The sequence below is a fragment of the Scylla paramamosain genome, chromosome 7 (genome assembly GCF_035594125.1).
Source record: "Scylla paramamosain isolate STU-SP2022 chromosome 7, ASM3559412v1, whole genome shotgun sequence".
NCBI lineage: Eukaryota > Metazoa > Arthropoda > Malacostraca > Decapoda > Portunidae > Scylla > Scylla paramamosain.
The window spans coordinates 19,676,963-19,697,107 of record NC_087157.1 but is presented as its reverse complement, the minus strand read 5'-3'; positions in this window follow the sequence as shown (position 1 = coordinate 19,697,107).

The following is a 20,145-nucleotide window of genomic DNA, read 5'->3' as shown; positions in this document are numbered from 1 at the left end:
TTGCTATTCATGGCTTTTAGTGTTTTATTACCTAATAAACGTAAAAAACACTCACATGAGAAATGCGTGTTTCTTGTAACGTCTTTTCGTTTCCCCATATAGGGGAAACGAATTTTGACGTTTTTCTACGTAATAAGCAGAAAAACACTATTTCTTATATGATAAAGGTATTCTGTTTCTCCATAAATTATGCTTTGCATGCCTTTTTAGCGTTTTGGTACTTATGAAGTTCAGAAAGACTGAAAAGACACTTTTTTCGTATCTTTGTATTCGTATTTTTTCGTATGGTTTGTATCGCCATATAGAGTAAATTCCAGGCTTCTTTGCACTTTTTGTGCCTAAGACTCTCAAAAACATTAAAAAGACACGTTTCTTTTAATGTTGCTTCGTTTTCCTATATAAGTAAGAGTTTTGCATGGATTTTGTCGTTTTCGTACCTAATAATGTGAAAACACTTAAAATACACGCTTTTGAGAATGTTTTGTTTCTCCATATAGAGAATTCTTTATGCGTTTCAGCGTTTTTATACCTAATAAGCTCAAACACACTTTTTAATACATATTTCTCGTAATGTCTTTTCGTTTCTCCATACAGGGTACTTTCCATGCATTTTGGCATTTTTCTACCTACCAAGATCGGAAATACTCAAAATACTTGTTTTCGGTAATGTTTTTCAGTTTCTCCATAAAAGGTGTTTTTGCATGCATTTCAGCGTTTTAGTTCGCCAACATCTCAAAAGCACTGAAAAGAGACGTTTTTGGTAGTTATTTTATTTTCCCACATATGGTGATTTTCATGCTTTTTAGTGTTTTGGTGCTTAGTACTCTCATAAACACTCAAAATACACGTTCCTGGAAATCTCCCCTCCTTTCCACGTATAAGGTGCTTTGCTTGTATTTTTGCGTTTTGGTACATAACAATGTGGAATCCACTCAAATTACATTTTTTTTGGTAATGTCATTCTGTTTCTCATATAGAGTGTTATTTATGCGTTTCAGTGTTTTGGTACTTAAGAAGTTCAAAAACACCAATAATACAGGTTTCTTGTAATATTTTTTCGTTTCCTCATATAGGGCACCGTGCACGGATTTTAGCTTTTTTATACGTAACAACCTCAAATCAATCAAAATACTTATGTTTGGTAATGTGGTTTTTGAGACGTTTGAGAGTTTTCGTAAGTAAGTAGTTTAAAAACGGTGAAAAGAAACGTTTTTGGTAATGTTGCTTTGTTGTCTTTCATAGGGTGCTTCCCTTGCTTATCGAATTTTTTTATTACCTAACGCGCTCATAAAAAAAACTCAAAAGACACGTTTCTAAAAGTCTTGTTTATTTACGTACATTTTGCCGTTTTAGTACACAAGAATATGAAATATATTGAAAATGTTTTTTGGTATGTTGTTCTGTTTCTCTATATTGATTTCTGTTCTAGCGCTTTCGATTTTTTTTTTTTTTTTTTTTTTTTTACTCATAAAATACTTTTCTCGTAATGCCTTTTCGTTTCGGCATATAAGGTACTTTCCATGCTTTTTGATGTTATTGTACGTAACAAGCTCATAAACAATGAAAATATTTTTCTTTTTTCATAAACAGTGTTTTGCATGCATTTTAACGTTTTGTTACGTAAGTAGTTTAAAACACTCAAAAGACAAGTTTTTCATAATGTTTTATCTTCGTATATAGAATGATTTATATGTTTTTTATACCGTTATAAAAACTCAAAAGTCACGTTTGTGGAAACGCCATTTTTTTTCCACATATAGTGTCCTATTCATTCATTTTGCGTGCATGTATTTGCATACATATAGAGTGCTATTCTATCTATTTCAAGTTTTTATACTTAAGATGCAGAAAAAAACATTCATCAATACACGTTTTTCGTAATGCCTTTTCGTTTCCTCATATAAGGTACTTTCCATACTTTTGACGTTTTGTACGTAACAAGCTGAAAACACTCAAAATACTTGTTATTGGGAATGTTATTATCTTTTTCGATAAAGTGTGTTTTGCATGCTTGTTATTGTTTGGTACGTAAGAAGATAAAAAACACCCGAAGTTTTTCGTAATTTTGTTTTGTATTAGCATACAAGGTGAATTTCATGCTTTTTTAACGTTTTCGTATCGTGCACGCTCAAAACACTGAAAAGACACGTTTCTGGTAATGTTGTTACGCTTCCTCATATTGGAGGCTTTGCATGCATTTTCTCGTTTTGGTAACTAACAATGTAAAAACAGTCAAAATACACATTTTCATTAATGTTCTGGTTTTCCATATAAAACACTATTCATGTGTTTTAGAGTTTTAGTAACACTTATAATACACGTCTCTGGTAATGTTTTCTCGTTTCCCCATTTAGGGTATTTTGCATGTATTTCAATGCTATAAATACTTATGTTTTGCAATATTATTCTGTTTCTACAAGAAGGTTGTTTTGCATGCGTTTAAGTGATTTATTATGTAAGAAGCTCAAAAACGTTCAAAAGGCTTTTTTTTTTTTGTAAAAGTTTTGTTTTCATATAGGTTGATTTTATTTTATTTTTTTTTTTTTTTACGTTATGTTGCTTAACACGCTGAAAACATTCAAAAGACATGTTTCTGGATAATTTGATTCCATTCCTCATGTAGGCTTTATTGCATGTTTTTTTGCCGTTTTGGTACTTAACAATGTGAAATATACTTATTATTCTGTTTCTCCAAGGTTGTTTTGCATGCGTTTAAGTGATTCAGTATGTAAGAAGCTCAAAAACGCTTAGAAGACATCTAATTCGTAAAGTTTTGTTTCCCCATATAGATTTATTTTCATGTTTTTTTTTTTTTTTTTTTTTTTTACGTTATGTTGCTTAACACGTTCAAAACATTCAAAAGACATGTTTCTGGAAAACTTGAATCCTTTCCTCAAGTAGGCTTTATTGCATGTTTTTTTTTTTTTTTTTTTTTTTTTTGTTTGTTTTTTTGCCGTTTTGGTACCTAACAATGTGAAATACAATCAATATACACGTTTCTGGTTATGTTGCTCTGTTCCTTCATATAAAGTGCTATTTATCCATTTTAGGGTTTTGGTACCTAAGAAGCTCAAAACACTAATAAATACACCACTAATACTAATAATACACCACTCTTTTTTGCTCTTTATATAGGTTATTTTGCATGCATTTTTCTTGTTTTTGTACATAACATGCTCAAAAACACTCAAAATACTTGTTTTTGGTAATGTTATTCTGTTTCTTCGTAAAGGAAGTTTTGCATGCGTTTTAGCGTAAAAACTGAGAAAAACTAAAAAAAAGAAACATGCTTTTGGTAATGTTGTTTTCTGATATATGGTGCTTTTCATCCTTTTTAGCGTTTTGGTGCCTAACATGCAAAAAAAAAAAAAAAGCACGCAAAAGATAAGTTTCTCAGTGTGTCGTTTCGTTTCTAAATATAAGGGGCTTTTTCTATCCATTTTGGCGTATTTGTATGTAACAATGTGAAAAACTCATTTTTTTGAGGGGGTGGGTAATCTTCTTTTTCTAAATACAGAGTGGTATCAACGCGTTTTCTAGATTCCGTAACTGAGATGCTGAAGAACACTCATAATCATAATGGCTTTTTTCTCCATATAGATTTTTTTGCATGCATTTGGGGCAATTTTCTACGTAACAAGCTGAAAACTCTCTAAATACTTGTTTTTTTGGTAATGTTATTCTGTTTCTCTATAAAGTGAGCTTTGGCATTTTGGTATGTAAGAAAATATCTCCCTATATGGAGGAACAAAACATTACCAAAAACGTTTCTTTTGATTATTTTTCATAATGTTAGGTCCCAAAGCGCCAAAATGCATGCAAAGTACTCTATATGGGAAAAGAAACGACATTACCAGAAAAATGTCTTGAGTGTTTTTTAGTCTGTTATGTACCAAACCAATAAAATGCATGGAAAGCGCTCTATACTGAAACTCAAAAACACATTACAAAAGCGTGTCTTTTGAGTGTTTTTTATCTTTATGTACCTAATGGCTAAGATGCATGGAAAACACCCTTTGTGGAGAAACAATATAACATTACCAAAAATGTCTTGTTAGCAACAAAAAATGTTAAAAAAATATGCTAAGTACTTCATATCGTGAAACAAATCTTTATCAACGGAGAAGTGTATTGTAACTGTTTTTGACCTTCTTAGGTAACAAAATGCAAAAACGCGTGAATACCACTCTATATGCAGAAACTTAATAATATTACTAAAAACGTGTTTTGATTATTTTTCACAATGTTAGATACCGAAAGTAAAAATGTATGTAAAGAACTTCATATGGAAAAACAAATCGACATAATCAGATAAGTGTCTTTTCAGTGTTTTTGAAAGTCTTAGGCACAAAAACGGTAAAATACATATAAAGCATTGGAACACAAAACAACGTTACGAAAAATTAGTCTTTTGAGTGTTTTGTGTTTTAGAACTTATTACGTACCAAAATGTTAAAAGGCATGCAAAACACCGTTCGTGGAGAAACAAAATAATATCACCAAAAGCGTGTTTTTTTTTTTTTTTTTTTTATGTTTTGTGCTTGTTACGTACAAAAATGCCAAAATTCATGTAACGTACGTTATTTCGGAAATGAAAAGATCTTACAAGAAACGTGCATTATAAGTGTTTCTGGGCTTAAGAACCAAAAAACTAAAACGCATGAATAGCACTTTATATAGAGAAACATAATAACATTACCAAAAACCTCTGTTTTGAGTGCTTTTTACATTGTTAGGTAACAAAACGCTAAAATATATTCTGTGTGGGGAAAGGAAAAGACATTACAAGAAACGTGTATTATGTGTTTTTCAGATTTTTAGATACTAAAACTTTAAAACGCGTGAATAGCACTCTATATAGAGAAACAGAACAACATTACTAAAAGCGTTCATTTTCAGTGCTTTTTTCACTATGTTACTTATCGAAACAAGCAGGATGCAAAGCATCCTGAAACGTGTAGAATGAGTGTTTTTGACCTTCTAAGGTGTCAAAACGCAATAATGCGTAAAGAGCACTATATAATAAAAAAAAATAAATAAATAAACAAACAAACAATAAACTTTTTTTCATATAGGTTGCAAAACGCTGTTTTTTTTTCTTTTCTTTTTAACTATATAAGGAAACGGAGTTTACTTATATAGAAAAAAAAAGTTACCAAAAACATTTATTTTGAGTGCATGGAGAAACGAAAGGAGATTATGTGAAAACGTGTATAATGACTGTTTTTGAGTTTCTTAGGTACCCTATATGGAGAAATAGATCATTATCCCCCCCCAAAAAGGTGTATTTTGAGTTTTTCTTTTTTTTCTTTTTCTTTCTTTTTTTTATATTGTTAGGTACCAAAATACCAAAATGCATGCAAAGCATCCTATGCGGGGAAAAGAGACAACATTTCTAGAAACGTGTTTTTTTTATTTTTTTAGTGTTTATGAGTGTTTTAGGATCCAAAACACAAAAAGGCATAGAAATCTCCCCACATCGGAATACAAAACAGCATTAAGATAAACGTGTCTTTTGAGTGTTTTGAGCTTACATACCAACATGCTAAAACGCATGCAAAAAAAACACCCTTTATAGAGAAAGAATAACATTAATAAAAACAAGTATTTGAGCTCTTGAGTTACATTGGAATAGATAGCAGTACTAAGTGTTTTTGAGTGTTTTTGAGCTTCTTACGTACCAACACACTAAACTGCATGCAAAAAAAATAAATAAATAAATAAATAAATAAAATAACGGTAGAAATAAAAAAAAAAAAAAGTAGAAATTCCGCCAAAGTGCATGTAAAGTACCCTTTATAGGGTAACGAACATTACTAGAAATACATATTATGAGTGCATTTGAGCTTTATAGGAACTAAAACGCTAAGACGCATGAAAAACTCTCTATATGAAAAAACAACAAAATTACCAAAATCGTGTATTTTGAGTGTTTTTTTTATTTTCATTTTGTTAGCTACCTCAATGCTAAAATGTATGCAAATTTTTCTGTGCTATACTAAAAATCACATTTCAAGAATCATGTCTTTTAAGTGTCTTTTGGAGTGTTAGGAACCATAACGCTAAAATGCATGGAAAGCACCATATATGAACAAAAAAAAAAAAAACGTTTTTTATTGTGTTTCTTAGGAACTTACGTGAGAAAACGCTAAAAGACATGTAAAACATCCTTTATAGAAAAACACAATAATTTACCAAAGACGTGTTTTTTTTAGTGTTTTTGAGCTTGTTACGTATAAAACCACCAAAATGTATGGAAAGTACACTATATGGGGAAATAAAAGAACATTACGAAAAAGGTGTATTTTGAATGTTTTTTTTTTTTTTTTTACTTTCTTATATACCACTATGCCAAAAGACATGAATAGCACTCTATTTGGAGAAATAATACCTAACAATATTTTTTGCATTATTAGGAGCAAAAATGCCAAAATGCACGGTTAAACGAAAAGATATTCCCAAAAATATGTCTTTTAAGTTTTTATGGGCATGTAAAGCATCAAAACGCTAAAAAAATCATGGAAAGCTCCCCGTAAAAGAAAACATTCCCAAAAACGTGTCTTTTGAGAGATTTTGAGCTAGTTACGTACCAAACACAAAACACCTTTTATGGAGAAACAGAATAACATTACCAAAAACAAGTATTTCGAGTGTTTTTGAGCTTGTGTGCAAAACGCCAAAATGCATGCAAAATAACCTATATTGGAAAACGAAAAGATATTCCATGAAACGTGTTTTTGAGCTCCTTATATAAAAAAAAATAGGAAAATTTGTTAACAACACTCTATATGGAGAAACAAAACAACTTTACCAAATACGTGCATTTTGAGAGTATTTTTACATTTTTACGTAACAAAAAACAAGATGCACGCAGTCCCCCAAATAGAAAAAAAAAACATAAACGTATCTTTTAAATGTATTTCTGAATGTTAGACAATAGAACGCTAAAAAAATAAAATAAAAGCAATATGATATAGAAAAAACGAAACAATATCAAAAAATTGTCGAGTTTTTTAAACCGCTAAACCACATGCAAAACACCTTTTAAAGAGAAACAGAGTGACATTACCAAAAACAATTATTTTGAGTGTTTCTGAAACTGTTACTTACAAAAACGTCAAAATACATGAAAATAACATATACATGGAAACGAAAAGACATTACAATAAAGATTTATTATGAGTGTTTTTGAGTTTCCCAAGTACCAAAACGCTAAAACGCATGAACAACTTTTTACATGGAGAAACAGAACAACATCACCAAAAATATGTATTTTGAGTGTATTTGTTATTTTTAAATACAAAAAAAAAAAAAAATGCACAAAGAGCACCGTATATATGGAAAGGAAAGGACATTATGATAAATGTGATTGTTAAATGTTTATGACCGTGTTAGGCATCAAAACGCTAAAAAGTATTGGAAATAACCTAAATGAGAAAACCATATAACATTACCAAAAACGTCTTTTTTCAATGTTTTTTTTTTTAAGCAATTTAACCAAAACGTTAAAACGCAGGCAAAACACGCTTTATAGAGAAACAGTATAACTACCAACACGTTAATTTTTTGAGCTTGTTACGGAGAAAAGTACTATAATACATGGAAAGTACTCGGAAATGAAAAAACACAAAGAGAAACGTGTTTTTGAGATTCCAAAAACGCTAAAACACATCAATAGGAAGCTACATGGAGAAACATTACATTACCTAAAAACAAGTAATTTGAGTATTTTTGAGATTGTTATTTTTTAACTTATTTCACTTTGTAAGGTGCCATAACGCAAAAATTGGATGGAAAGCACTCTATCAGGAGAAAATAAATAAATAAACGATATATCCATAAACCTATCTTTTGAATTAAAATAAGCGCCTTAGACACTAAAACACTAAAAAGTAAAGAAAACAACCTATATGACGAAAAGGAAACAACATTACGAAAAATGTATTTTTTTTTTTTTTAGTGCGTTTTAGCTACTTACGTACAAAACCCTAAAACGCTTGCAAAAACACCCTTTTTACAGATACACAATAACATTAACAAAACAAGTATTTTGAATGTGTTTGAGCTTGTTACGTACAAAAATGCCAAAATGCATGAAAAGTACCCTATGATGAAAAACGAAAGGACATTACGAGAAGTGTGTTATGAGTGTTTTGAGCTTCTTAGGTGCCAAAATTCAAAAGCGCATAAATAGCAAGCACTCTGTATGGAGAAACAGAACATTCCCAAATCGTGTAATTTGAGTGTATCTCACATTGTTTGGTATCAAAACATCAAAATGCACGAAAAACACTCTATATGGGGAATATTTTGAGAAACGTATATTGTGAGTGTATGAGCATGTTATGCATGAAAAAAAATAAATAAATGGAAAGCACCACATATGGGAAAACAAAACATTAAAAAAAAAAAAAACGGCTTTTCTCGGTGTTTCTAAGCTACATACATACCAAAACGCCGAAACTCATGGAAAACACTTTTTTTTTTTTTTTTAGAAACAATAAAATTAACGAAAATAAGTATTTTGAGTGTTTTTGACTATCTTACATAGAGAAAACAACTAAACGCATGCAAACTACGAAAATACGAGTATATATGGTCAAACGAAAAGACATTCCGAGAAAAGTGCATTATGAGAGTTTTTGAGACTCTTAGGTACCAAAACGCTAAGACACATGAATAGAAACCTATATGGAGAAGGGAACGAGATTCCCCTAAACGTGTTGTTTATGTGTTTATAAGCGTGCTAGCCACGAAAATGCTAAAAAGCATGGAACGCACCCTATACTTGAAAACAAAACATTACCAAAAACGTCTCGTTTCAGTGTTTTTTAGCTACTCACGTACCATAACACTAAAACGCATGCAAATCATCTTTTAAGGAGGAAAAGAATAACACTATCAAGAACAAGCATTGTGAGTGTTTTAAAGATTGTAAATAGTAAAATGCCAAAAGGCATGCAAAGTATCCTATATGGGGAAACGTGTATTAGAGTTTTTGAGCTTATTAGGTACCAAAAAATCTAAAACACATGTATAACACTGTATATGGAGAAGCAAATCGACATTACCAAAAAAGTGTATTTTGAGTGTGTTCCACCTTCTCATGTACCAAATCGCAAAAAATGCAAGCAAAGCACCTTCTGTATGGAAAGGAAACAAGATTTCCAGGAACACGTCTTCGGAGTGTTTATGAGCGTATTAGGCACAAAAACGCTGATGAGCATGGAAAGAACCGTATGTGAGAAAAGAAAAAATTTCCAAATCTCTTTCCATTGTTTTGAACTGAAAACAGAATAACTACCAAAAATTTATATTTTAAGTTTTGTTAGGTACAAAAAACGGCAAAATGCATTCATAGTACACTATATGGTGAAACAAAACGTAATTAACAGACGGGTGTATTATGAGAAGGTAACGAAACGCTAAAACGAGTGAACAGCATTCTATGTGAAGAAACTGAACATTCTAAAAATATGTTTTGTGTGTTTTTCACATTGTTAGGTACCGAAACGCCAAAATGTATGTAAAACACATTTTATAGAGAAACGAATTGACATTACTCAAACATCCCTTTTCAGTGTTTTTCAGCGGTTTATGCACAAAACGCTAAAAATGCATGGAAAGCAATCTATATTGGAATACAAAACAAAATTGCCAAAAACTTGTCTTTTGAGTAATTCTGATCTTCCTACGTACCATAATGCTAGAACACACGCAAAATACCCTTTATGGAGAATCAAACAGAATAAAACAGAATAAAACGTTCATATTTAGTGTTTTTTGAGCTTCTTACGTACAAAAACGCCAAAATGCAATCAAAGTCACCTATATTGGAAACCAAACGATATTACAAGAAACGTGTATTACAAGTGCTTCTGAACTACGATAAAGCGTATGAAAAACAATTTATATGGAGAAACAGAAAAACATTGCCAAAAACGCATTTTTGAGTGTTTTTATAATGTTATTTACCAAAACACCAAAATGCATGCAAAGCACCCTATAAGGAGAAACGAAAAGACATTAGGAGAAACGTGTTTTGTGAGTGTTTTTGAGCTTTTTAAGTACCAAAACTCTAAACTGCGTCAATAGCACTCTATATGGAGGAACAAAACTCTACCAAAAACCTTTGTTTTAACGTTTTTCACATTGATAGGTACCAAAGCGCCAAAATACATGCAAAATGCTCTATATGGGAAAAATGAACTATGTTATCATAAACATGTCTTTTAATTGTAAAAGAGAAACAGAACAACGTCACGAAAAACTTGTATTTTGACTGTTTTTTTTTCATATTAACAGGTACCAAAACGTCAAAATGCATTCAAAGCACTCTTTATATGGAAAAGAAATGGCATTACCAGAGACGTGTATTTTGAGTTTTTGATTGTATTAGGCACCATAACGCTAAAAAAAAAAAAAAAACATAGAAAGCATTAACAAAACATTAACAGAATCGTGACTTTTGTATGTTTTTTTTAAGCTTCTTCCATACCAAAATGCTCACACGCATGCAAAACACTCTTTACGGACAAACGGAATAACATTACCAAATTCATGGATTTTCAGTGTTTTTGAGCTTCTAACGTAGAAAAGCGCTAAAATGCATACAAAGAATCCGATATAGGAAACAAATCCATAAGAAACATGCATTATAAGTGTTTCATAGCTTCTCAGGTACAAACGCTAAAACGCGTGTATAGCATTTAAAAGGGAGAAACAGAAGAACATTACCAAAAACGACTTTTTATATATATATATATATATTTTTTAAATATTTTTAGTTACCAAAACGCCAAAATGCATGCAAATTACCTAATATGGGGAAGCGAAAGGACATTACGAGAAACGTGTATTATGAGTTCTTTTGAGATTGTTAGGTACCAAAACTCTAAAAACGCGTCAATAACTTATATATAGAAAAACAAAATAACATTACCAAAAACGTGTGCATTGATTGTTTGTCGAATTGTTAGATACTAAAACAACAAAATACATTCAAAGCGCTCCATATGGGGAAAGGAAACGATATTACTCGATACATGCCTTCCCAGTGTTTTTTTTTTTTTTTTTCAGCGTTTTAGGCACCAAAACGCAAACACTCATTGAGATCACCCTTTTTGGGAATACAGAACAACATTACCAAAAACGTGTCTTTTGAGGGTTTTTGAGCTTCTTACGTGCTAAAGCACTAAAACTTATCCAGGCATTTTTTTTATGAAAAAAATATAATAAAATAAATAAATAAAAATAACATAAGTAAAAATTCGTATTTTAAGTATTTTTGAGCTTGTTAGGTGCAGAAAAAAGAAAAAAATGCATGTAAAGTTCCCTATGTGGTGAAATAAAATTGACCAAAAACGTTTTTTTTTTTTTTATTATTATTCAAAAATTATGAAACATGTGAAACGCACTCTATATGGAGAAACAAAACTAAAATATTAAAAACATGTGTTTTTATTTTTTTTTTTTTTTCACATTGCTAGGTACCAAAACGCCAATATGCATGTAAAACACTTTATATGGTGAAACTAAACGAACATACAAGAAACCTGCCTTTTCAGTCTTTTTTTTTTCAGCGTTTTAGCAACCAAAATGCTTAAATGTATAGAATGCATTCTTTATTGGAATACAAAACGTTATTAAAAACGTTGTTTTTTTCAGGTTTTCACGAGCGAAAACGCTAAAATACATGCAAAACACTCTTTATGGACAAACAAAAAAATGCAAAAGTACGCAATATGGGAAAATAAATCATATTGCAAGAAACGTCTCTTAGGTATCAAAATGCTATATCAGCACATTATATGGAAAAAAAAAAAATAACATTACCAAAAACGTCTGTTCTGAATGTTTTTTTTTTTTTTTTGTGTGTTTTTTACATTGTTAAGTACCAAAACGCCAAAATGCATGCAAGGCACCCTCTATGAGGAAACAAATGGACATTACGAGAAACGTGGTTTGTGAGTGCTTTTGACCTTCTTAGGCAGCAAAACTGTAAAACACGTGAATAGCACTATATATGGAAAAACAGAGCAATATTACCAGAAACGTTTATTTTGAGTGTTTATCATATTGTTAGGTACCAAAACGCCAAAATGCACGCAAAGCACTTTTTATTGGGAAACGAAACGTCATAACCAGAAACGTGTCTTTTAGGTGTTTTTGTGTGTGTTAGTTCCCAAAACTGAAAAATCATGCGAACAAAACGATATTACCAGAAATATATATATATATATATATATATATATATATATATATATATATATATATATATATATATATATATATATATATATATATATATATATATATATATATATATATATATATATATATATATATATATATATATATATATATATATATATATATATATATATATATATATACATATATATATATATATATATATATATATATATATATATATATATATATATATATATATATATATATATATATATATATATATATATATATATATATATATATACGAGTATATATATATATATATATATATATATATATATATATATATATATATATATATATATATATATATATACGAGTATATATATATATATATATATATATATATATATATATATATATATATATATATATATATATATATATATATATATATATATATATATATATATATAATATAATTTTTGGTACCAAAATGCAAAAAAAAAAAACACGTGAATAGCACATCATATGCAGAAATAGAAGAATATCGCTAAAACAATGTATTTTAAGTGTTTTCACATTGTTTGGTACTAAAACGCCTAATGCATTTACTTTATATGGTGAAAAGAAATGACATTATCAGAAAGGTGTCTTTTGGGTATTTTTTCAGGGTGAAAACGGTGAAACTCACAGAAAAGAACCTTTACGTACAAACAGAATAATATTACCAAAACTGGGGATTTTGATTGTCTTTGAGCTTCTTACGTACAAAAATACCAAAATGTATGGAAAGTATTCTAATATTGAGAAACGAAACGATGTGAGTTCCTGAGCCTCTTAGGTACCAGAACAATTAATCGCGTGAAATCACTATATATAGAGACAGAACAATATAAAAAAAAAATCGTGCGTTTTTATTGTTTTCACTTTATGTACTAAAACACAAAAATGCATGCAGGACATGTGATATGAAAAACAGAACAACGTTACCAAAAACGTGTATTGTTTAAGCTCGTTAGGTACCTAAACGCCTAAAAGCATGCAAACCACTCTATATTTGGAAACAAAAGGATTTCATGAGAAGTTTATAATACGTGTTTTCGAGCTTCTTAGCTACTGAAACGGAAAATTGCGTGAATAGTTATATATGGAGAAACATAAGAACATTACGAAAAATGTGTATTTTTGGTATTATATGGGGAAACGCAACATTATTAAAAATGTGTGTTTTAAGTGCTTTTGAGCGTGTTAGATATCAAAATGCTAAAAATCATGTGAAATAAAACGAAACGCATATTATTATTACATTTTTATTTATTTATTTATTTATTTATTTTATTTTATTTTATTTATTTATTTACTTTTTTTCGAGCTTCTTAGGTACCAAAATACAAAAACCATGAATACCACTCTATATTGAAAACAACATTACCAAAAACTCGTATTTTGTGTCTTTTTGAGCTTCTTACGTATGAAATCGATAAAACGTAGGCTAAACACCCATTATAAAAAAAAAAAATAATAATATTACCATAAAAAGTGTATGTTGAGTAATTTTGAGTGTTAGAAAAAAATAAAACGGCAAAATGCAGGCAAAATACCCGATTTGGTGAGAAGTAATTACAATAAACGTGTATTATAAGTGTTATCGACCTTAAGTAACAAAACGCAAAATCGCGTGAATAGCACTTTATATTTAGAAAAAGAACATTATCAAAAACGTGTTTCGGGTGTTTTTCTCATTGTTAGGTACCAAAGCACCAAAAGTGCATAGATTGAATTAGGAAACGAAACGACATTACAAGAAACGTGGGTTTTCACTGTTTTTCATCGTTTTAGGCATCAAAATGCTAAAAACCCTATATGGGAATCTATGATTTTTAGCGTTTTGCATGTAACAATGTGAAATACACACAAGATACACGTTTGTGTAATGTTCTCTTTCTTTATATACAGTACTATTCATGAGGTTTCGCGTTTTGGTATCTAAGGAGCTCAAGAACACTCATAAAAAACGTTTCTTGCAATGTCTTTTGTTTCAGCATTTAGGTTGCTTTTGCATGCGTTTTAGGGTTTGGGAAGTAAGTTTAAAAAAAAAATTAATTAATTAAAAGATGATTTCCATGTATTTTAGGTTCCGATGCGTAACACGCTTAAAAAAAAACTATAAAAATAAACTTTTCTGGTAATGTCTTTTCATTTCCGAACAAATAGCGTTTTGTTTGCATTTTGGTATCTTAATACCCAATAATGTGAAAATTGCTAAAAATATATGTGTTTGGTAAAGTTGTTCTTTTCTCGATGTAGACTACTATTCATGCGTTTTAGAATTTTGATACCTAAGAAGCTCAAAAAAAATTTAATAAAATAAGTTTCTAGTAATATCTTTGTCTTTGCATGCATTTCGACATTTTTCTACGTAACAAGCTCAAAAAGAGTCAAAAATACTTGTTTTTGGTAATATTATTATTATTCATAATAAAGTGTTTTGCATGTGTTTTAGTGTTTTGGTAGGTATCTCAAAAACTCAAAAGACATGTTTTGGGTATTTTTTCTTTTCTATAGAGAGTGTTTTCTATGTTTTTTTTTATCGTTTTAGTTCCTAGCATGCACAAAAATAATCAAAATATAAGTTTATGGTAATGTTTTCCGAATATCAGGGGCTTAGCAAGCATTTTGACGTTTTGGTACTTAGCAAATGTAAAAAAAAAAACCCACTCCAATAACATGTTTTTTTGTTGATATTTTCTTTCTCCATAAAGAGTGATATTACTATTTTCGCTTTTAGGTACCTAAGAGGCAAAAAATTACTCATAATTCACGTTCCTCTTAATGTCCTTTCGTTTCCTCATATTTTGTATGCATTTCCGCGTTTCTCTACGTTACCAGCTGAAAAACACGTTTTGGTACATAAGAATATGAAATACACTCAAATACCCTTTTTTTTTCAATGGTAATTTTTTTCTCCTCTTCCATATATTAATGCGTTTTCACCTTTTGGCACCTAAAAAGCTCAAAAACACACATATAGGGTACTTTGCCTGTATTTTAATAATTTTCCACGTAACCCATTCAAAATCACTCAAAATACTTGTCTTTAGTATTTTTTTTTTTTTCTATAAAAGATGTTTTCATATGTTTTAGTGTTTTGTAGGTAAGAAATTCAAAAACACTCAAGAGACACGTTTTTCATAATGTTTTTTTGTGTTCCCATATAGATGATTTCTATGTTTTTTTTTAGCGTTTGGTGCCTAAAACGCTCATAACACTCAAAATGCAAAATTCAGCAAATCTATTATTTTCCCATATTGGGTGCTTTACATGCCATTTGGCGTTTTTGTACCTAACAATGTGAAATATATTCAAAATAGACGCTTTTTTTGGTAATGTTGTTCACCTTCTCCTTCTTCACGCTTTTTTTCCTGTTTTGGTACCCAAGAATCTAAAAAAATGATCGAAATACTCGTTTCTCGTAATATCTTTTCGTTTCCCCATATAAGATGATTCCTCTAACCTTTTTTTTACGTTTTTTTTTTCTATGTAATAAGCTTAAAAACTCTCAAAACACTTTTTTTTTTTGGTAGTTTTGTTTTCTCTCTCTCTCTCTCTCTCTCTCTCTCTCTACTAAGGTTGTTTTTTTGATGGGTTTTTTTTTAGTTTTGCTACGTAAGAAGCTGAAAATCACTCAAAAGACGTTTTGGATAATTTTGGATAATAATACCTAACAATGTGAAAAAAATATTATAAATGTATTTGAATAATAATACCTATCAATGCTGAAAAACACTATAAATACACGATTTGGTTAAGTTGTTTTCTTTCTCCATATAAAGTTGTGCTCATTTTTGGTACTTCAAAAAACTCAAAAACACTCGTAATATATATATCTCTCGTAATGTCTTTTCTTTTCCCTATTTACTTTCCATGAATTTTGGCGTTTTTTTCTACGTAACAAGCTGTTTTACGTATTATTAATCTGTTTCTTCATAAAATGTGTTTTTACAATGGTTTTTAGCGTTTTTGGTATAAGTAACTCAAAACAATGAAATGATACTTTTTTGTAATGCTGCAATGTTTTCGAATACAGGCTGTTTTCCACGCTTTTTTCAGCGTTTTGATGCGGGTAGCACGCTTATAAACACTCAAAAGACACATTTCTAGAAATTCCGTTTCCTTTTCCATATAGTTTGTGAGCATTTTGGCGTTTTGGCACCTAAGATTGTGAAATACATTCAAAATGCAAGGTTTTCATAGTGTTGTTGTTTCTCGATATAGAGTGCTATTCATTCATTTTAGCATTTGGTGCCTAAGAAAGCTGTAAATCTCTCGTAATATACGTTCCTCGTATTTTTATTCTAGTTTCTCTAATAGTGTATTTTCCATACCTTTTTTTTGCATTTTTGTACTTAACAAAAAAAAGCAGAAAAACACTAATTATTATTCTGATTCTACATAGTTTTTTTTTTGATACGTTTTCAGCGTTTTCGTAGGCATGTAGCTGAAAAAAAGCTTGCGATGAAAAACTGACGTTTTCGATGTTTTCTTTTTTTTTCCTTATATGGTGGTTTTTCCGTGCTTTTTATCGGTTTGGTTTCTTGCACGCTCATAGACATCTCCAAAAGCAACGTTTCTAAAAAATATCGTTTTCTTTCCCCCTAATAAGGTGCTTTAGATGCATTTCTATTTATTTATTAATTTATTTTATTTATTTATTTATTTATTTGGTACTTGTGAATGAAATATGCACAAAATGCTCGTTTTTATTCGCTCTGCTCTGTTTCTCCAAATAGAGAGTGCTATCCATACTTTTTTTAGCGTTTTGGTATCTAAGAAGCTCAAAAACACACCATAACACACGTTTCTCGTAATGTGTTTTCCGTTTTTTTCGTATAGGGTGTTTTGCATGTATTTTCTTTTTTTTCTATTCAACAAACTCAAAACATACACACAAAAAAAAAATACTTGTTGTTTGGCAATGTTATTCTCTTTTTCCATAAAGGATGTTTTCCATGAGTTTAACGTTTTAGTAGGTAAATAGTGAAAATGAACTCAAATACCCTTTTTTTCAATGGTAATTTTGTTCTCCTCTTACATATATTAATGCGTTTTCACCTTTTGGCACCTAAAAAGCTCAAAAAAACACACATATAAATTTAACTTTGCCTGCATTTTAATGTTTTTCTACGTAACCCATTCAAAATCACTCAAAATACTTGTCTTTGGATTTTTTTTTTCTATAAAAAGATGTTTTCCATATGTTTTAGTGTTTTGGTAGGTAAGAAGTTCAAAAACACTCAAGAGACACGTTTTTCAAAAAACACTGAAAACACATGTTTCTGGTATTGTCGATTCGCTTCTTAATTTTTGATGCATTTTGGTACCCAACAATATGAATATATTCAAAATAGACGTTTTTTGGTAATATCTGCTCCTCCATATAGAGTGCTATTGACGCATTTTAGAGTTTTTGGTACTTAAGCTCAAAAACACTAACAATACTCGTTTTTTTCCTGATGTACTTTCGTCTTCCCATATAGGGTGCTTTGCAAGCATTTTGCCGTTCTAGTACTTAACAATGTAAAGAATACACTAAAAAAAAAAAGAAAAAAAAAAAGACGTTCATGACAATGTTGTTCTGTTTTTTTTTCCATCAAAAAAATACTATTTATGCGTTTTACCGTTTTGGTACCTAAAAAGTTCAGAAATACTTGTACTAGATAATATTTGTAACACTTGTTCGTAAAAAGCTCAAAATCACTCAAAAGACACGCTGTTTGTAATGCGTTTTTTTTGTATTCCATGCATTATTTTCCTTGCATTTAATCGTTTTGGTGCCTAAGAAGCTCAAGAAACACTCAAAAGACATGTTTCTTTTAATATCGTTTTGTTTCCCATATAGGGTACTTCGCATGAATTTTGGCATTTTTGTACTAAAGAAACTCAAAGACACTGAATATCCACTTTTTTGGTTTTGTCACTTTGTTTCGTCATTTTAGTAGTTTTAGCGTCATGTAGTCGTTTTAGCGTTATGGTACGTAAGAAGCTGAGAAAATAACACTCAAAAGACAAATTTTTGTCAATATTGTTTTGTATTCCAAAAAATAGAGTGCTTTCCATGCATTTTAGAGTTCTTCTGCATAAAACGCTGAAAAAAAAACACTGAAAAAGTACTATTGAGAGTAATGTCCATTCGTTTTTATATAAAAAGAAAGCTTTGTGTACATTTCTGCGATTTGATACCCAACAATGTGAAAAACACTCTTTTTGTATAGCTGCTTCGTTTCTTCATGTACAGTGCTCTTCACGCGTTTTATAGAGTTTAGTTGCTTAAGGTCAATAACACTCATAATACACGCGTCTGGAAATTACGTTTTTTTTTTTTTTTTCACCATATTGGGTATTATGTCTGTATTTTGTCGCTTTTGCACTTAATAAGCTCAAGAATACTCAGAATAAACATTTTTGGTAATGTTTTTTTTCTTATTTTTTTTTCATAAAGCCATTTTTTACGTGCATTTTAGCATTTTGATACGTAAGAAGCTCCTCACCAATGAAAAGAAACTTTTTTTTGGAAATATTTTTTTGTATTCCACTATATGGTGTTTTCTATGGATTTTAGTGTTTTTTGTTGCCTAAAACGCTAAAAAAAAAAAAAAAAAAAAGACGTCTCTGGTAATACCGTTTCGCTTCCACATATACAGTGACCTGCATTGATTTTGGCGTTTTTTGTACTTAACAATGTAAAAAAAAAAAAAAAAAAGAACTCAAAAACCGCTCTTTTTGGTAATGGTGTTCTGTTTCTCCATATAGAATACTATTCACTCGTTTTTTACTCTTGGTACCCTGAGAATCTCAAAAACAGTCATTATACACATTTCTGATAATATCGTTTATTTCATCATATAGGGTAATTTCCATGCATTTTGATGTTTTTCTTCCTAATAAGCTCAAAAATACTGAAAACATACATTTTTACTGATGTTATTTTATTTCCTGTTTCCTTATAAACATGCATGCGTTTTAGTGTTTTGATAAGTAAGAAGCTCAAAAACACACAAAAGACAGTTTTTGGTTATGTTCTTTTGTATTTTAATGTAGGTTGTTTTACATACTTTTAAGCACTTTCGTGCCTAACACACTGAAAAGACAATCAAAAGACACGTTTTTGGTAATGTCATTTTCGTTTCCCTTATACAGTGCTTTCCAGTGACTTTTGACCTTTTGGTATCTAACAATCTGAAAAAAAATCAAAATAAATGTTTTTGATATTGATGTTGTTCTGTTTCTCCATATAAAGTGCTGATTCACGCGTTTTATAGTTTTGGTACCTAAAAAGATCAAAAGCACTCATAATATACGTTTCTCGTAATGTCTTTTTTGTTTTATATAGGGTACTTTGCATGCATTTGGTGTTTTGGTACCTAAAAAAATAAGTAGTTTCTGGAAATTTTGTTCTGTTTCTCCCTATTAAATGGAGATCACTTAATCATGCGTTTGCCCGTTTTTGTTACCAAAGAAGCTAAAACACTTTAAAATACACGTTTCTTATAATATCGATTTATTTCCTATATAGGGTTGTTTGCATACATTTTTAGCGTTTATATACATAACAAGCTCAAAAAACACTGAAAACACACGTTTCTCGTGTGCTGCTTTGTTTCATTTTATGGAATGCTTCGCATGGTTTATAACGTTTTGGTAATTAACAATATAAAAAGAAAAAAAGAAAATAAATAAATAAAACACCTTTTTTGTAATGTTGTTCTTCTTTTCAATATAGAGTGATATTCAAGCGTTTTGAGTGTTTGGTACCTAAGAAGCTCAGAAACGGTCATTATGCACGTGCTCTCGCAATGTCTTTTCGTTTCCCCATATAGAGTAGTTTGCATACATTTTGGTGTTTTAGTGCGTAACGAACTCAAACTCACCTACAACACACGTTTTTAA